General features: G+C 36.0%; 1 protein-coding gene across 1 annotated transcript in view; it reads right to left on the reverse strand.

Moving 5' to 3' along the window:
* KCNH8 (potassium voltage-gated channel, subfamily H (eag-related), member 8) overlaps window positions 1-3,942 on the reverse strand; it is a 185,937-nt gene that overhangs the window by 181,349 nt on the left and 646 nt on the right. The window lies entirely within an intron of this gene.

The raw sequence follows: 3,942 nt of genomic DNA on the forward strand, positions 1-3,942 counted from the left end.
TACACCTAACAATTCCTTGAGCCCATTTGAAGGAGAACTGCTGAGTAGCATCAGTAACCAAGAAGTGCTTTGCTGCTTTTGAAGTTCTTGTGACAACCATGTAATGATTAAGCAGCATTTCGACTAGTCTAGAGAAGATAAGACTGAATCTGAACAAGACACAGAATTTGACAACAAAATTGCAGAAAGTGTTAGTGCATTGACTCAACCTAGCAAACCTCACAAGTTTGCTTATGAGAAGGAAAAGCAAATGATGGGGCTGGCTTAGGAGGAATGCAAGGATTGCCCCTGTAATCTAGGAAGATCACTGTATGCAACAGCTTTCAGTTCTGTACCAAGTGCTGCTTACTTGAAAGAGACAACCTGGTTCTTCCCATGACACCAGTGGAAGCACACTAGCCCCACAATGAATATACTTCTATCTGTATGTTCTTATCAGATAACTTTTGATCACCCCTAAGTGGCAACTGAAGCAACTTGGAAACTAAATCCATCTGATCAGTAAGGACCTAAAAAGAAGTTATGAAAATTGCTGCTTATGTTCAAAGTTCTGTTTGGTAATACTTAAGCAAGTAACAAATCTGAATGTGGTTGTTCCACAAACAGGGAAATATCAAATTATCACCATTGACAGTGAGCAAGAAGGAATTAACTCAGCTTGATCTTCAGATTAGACTGTTCATACAAGATTGTTAACAAGGATGTGGAAGCAAACACTTAATTTGGAAACTGATCGCAGTTGATAGACAAGAGATAATTATAGAACTTCAGCTGTCATTTTATAGTACAACCACATACAAAACTGTCATGCTTTTTAAATACAAATTAATGAGGCTATTTATCAAATCTCTTTTAGCTTTGCTGTCTGAGAAAGTATCACAAATTTGCAGAAACAGCCACCTCTGGTGTGAATGTATCTATTTGAATAAATAAATAGTACTTATAGAATATAGGGTGTTTGTTTTAACTGTGTATGTATGAGAAAGCAAGATAATACAATTTTCTAACATGCAAACATGTCTGAATGGTTCTCCTACTCTAAATAGGGATGAGAAGCAAAAACCTACAAATTTTCCATTTCAAATCTTGAAGTGAAAGTAACTCACTTCAGATATTTCATTTCATAACATTTGAGGGGTTTAATTATAGGCTTACATTTGAAGTATTTTCACACTTGAAAATAATATTTTGCCTTTAACATCTGGAAAACAAAAAAAAATCCTTCAGAAACTCAAACCACAACATCCTAATTTGAAACACATGTATGTTTGTCCTCTGAATGAACAACGACTACATAAGCACATTGCTAAAACAGGGAGCAAAAAGTGTCTGGATGATCTGGTGCTTAGTTACTAGTGCAAGAAAAAACCCTTTAAGAAGCACTGATTTAAACTCCAGTGCCAGGACCACAAAAGACAGTTCAGAGTTGTAAGAAGGTGAAGGTAGCTCTGCCACAGAAATGCAGATAGGCAAACCCTTAATGCTGTTATTATCCACATGTGCAACACAGGGAATGGGAACTTTGCGGAAGATCTCTGGGATCTTCTGCACAGCTAAGAGCCACCTCAACATTTCTCTAATTCTCTTTCCTTCACATAAGCTCTCGTGTTTCATATGTAAAGAACATATGAGTGTAACATACTTACAGCAATTAAAAATATTTACCATGAGAATTCTGAGCTGCTAAGGTATCCGGTCATGCAGGTGTTAATTGTGGTTTTTTTGAGATGTGCAATTTTTTAAATAATCTGATTGATAATTACTAATTAAACATAAATTATTACAATAGTAAAATTAAAATACTTCTGTGAATTATTTTTTTAAAAAGTTTTGTGCAAAGCCAAGTATATTTTCTGATATTATCTGGAATCCCTTCTTGCACTTTTGCCCAGAATTAGAATTATCCCTCTTCTGGATTAAAGATGCATTGGTGGATTAGTCTATCACTGATGACTACATAATATATCCTTCCCAGGGGCTTAAAATGAAAGGCAGTCTGTTAACTACAGACTATGTTAAAACAAGAACCAAAAAAGGCCCTTTATCACAAAACTGTATTTTAACATTTAAATATCATCATATATGATGTCAAAGTAGCTTATGAAATACAGCTTCAGTGCCATGTACCATTTCTATTCCTTCCATTCCTTTCACAGACAGTATCATCTATGAAACTAGGAGAACAAGGGACTGATTCCTGCAAGGATTAGTCACCAGTGTTACTTCTAGATTTAGTCACTTGGACAACCAAAATAAAAACAAAAATAAAGTTTCTACTTGGTTCTGAATTATGTAGACACATTTTAAAAAACTACATCTCTATATTTGGAAAAAAAAGGGAGGGGGGGCAGTTAATCAATATTCTTATATATACTTGTATTTAAATATCTAGCATTTTTAAAGAAAGAGAGTTATGTCAAAGCCACGAAGGAGACCAGCTATTTCTGAAGAAATTAAAGTGAGCTAAGGGGTAAATAAGTATGCATAAATTTGTTTTTGAAAAAGCATTAATTGATTCATCATTTTACTCTAATATTCAAGAAGAGATGTCTTCCATGGACTTCCAGAAGTTCTGCTAGTTTTATTTGATTAAAGACTACATACTTACCAACTTCTGTGAATATTTTGAATTATGATAATCATATGACAACTTCTAGTTCAGACCTGTTTAATATTTAAGCCAAATTCTGAAATGTTAAAATAAATAAAACTTCATTACCTGTAATAAAATACAATGCCCTGTATTTACTTAGGGTAATATGTAATTACATTACCAAATATGTAATTACATATATGTTAAATATGTAACTACATTATTTTTCAATTACATCTCTGGAAAAAGTAGATTTTGTGTCAGGATTAGAGATTTCAATGCAAAGCAAGAAGAAACAAACCCCAGTGTCTAAGAAAGCATTGGACCATTCAACTCTATGCAAGTTGGTAGAATCATTGCTTTAAAAAAGGTATCTATTTTTGTCCCTAAAATTCAGCTAAGCAATAAACTTTCTACCACATTTGTCTGCTGGTGTTACTGACAACATAGGGATTAGACATTTTTCTAGCTTTCATTTAATAAAACACCTGCATCAAGCATGTTGCTTGATTAATTGGATCTTTCAAGAACAATATAGAATTCCTGAAAGGTTTGTGTGTACAGCTTACAGACTATGTGCTCCATCCTTTGAAAGGAAGCCATTGTAAAAGAGTTGGGTCCTGAGCACAAAGCAGGGAAGAAATTACAGTATCAGCAACAAAACTCTTCTTAGAGCTGCAGGCTTCAATATGAAGCAAATAGTACCCATACACTTTCTAGAAATAAAAGGGTAGAGGACAGGAGGAAAAGGACCGAGTTCTGTAGTCAAAAGAATGTAAAGGCATATTTAAGTAGCCTTAAGAGGGATTGCTTTATTATGAAGTATCAATTACATACTGAATCATAACCAGCTATATATCCTCAGACTAGGAGAGTAGTTACAACACAGTTCTGTGCTTCTTCACAACTGATTTAAATGACTACCTCATTTCCTTGACATTTTACAACTTACTGGTACAGTAATCACAGCTCAGTTGCCTTAATGACACACTAGCTGAACCACTGAAAAAAATGCCAATAGACGCATAATCAAGAGGACTTCAAATCCACTAGAGTGCCCTGAAGAAACAGCTGACAGGGTCTCTAAGCCGAGTTTGATTTTCCTCCACTTCGAATGACTGGATTTGTTTTTGAAGTGAATTGGACAGACAGGAGTCCCTTTGTGTCCAAACCTGCTCTCTCCTGCCACCTTTCATTCCCTTTCATACGGGTGAACCCCCGTGAAAGAAGAAACAGAACTCGGCAAGAGGAGGACAACACCTAACCCACAGCCCCAGGGGACCGAAGCCAACTCCCCTCACGGGAGGGAGCTCCGCGCGCTCAGCCCGCGCCCTGCCGGGAGCGGCGGG

The sequence above is a fragment of the Chaetura pelagica genome, unplaced genomic scaffold (genome assembly GCF_000747805.2).
Source record: "Chaetura pelagica isolate M959 unplaced genomic scaffold, ChaPel_1.0 scaffold10, whole genome shotgun sequence".
Taxonomy (NCBI): Eukaryota; Metazoa; Chordata; class Aves; order Apodiformes; family Apodidae; genus Chaetura; species Chaetura pelagica.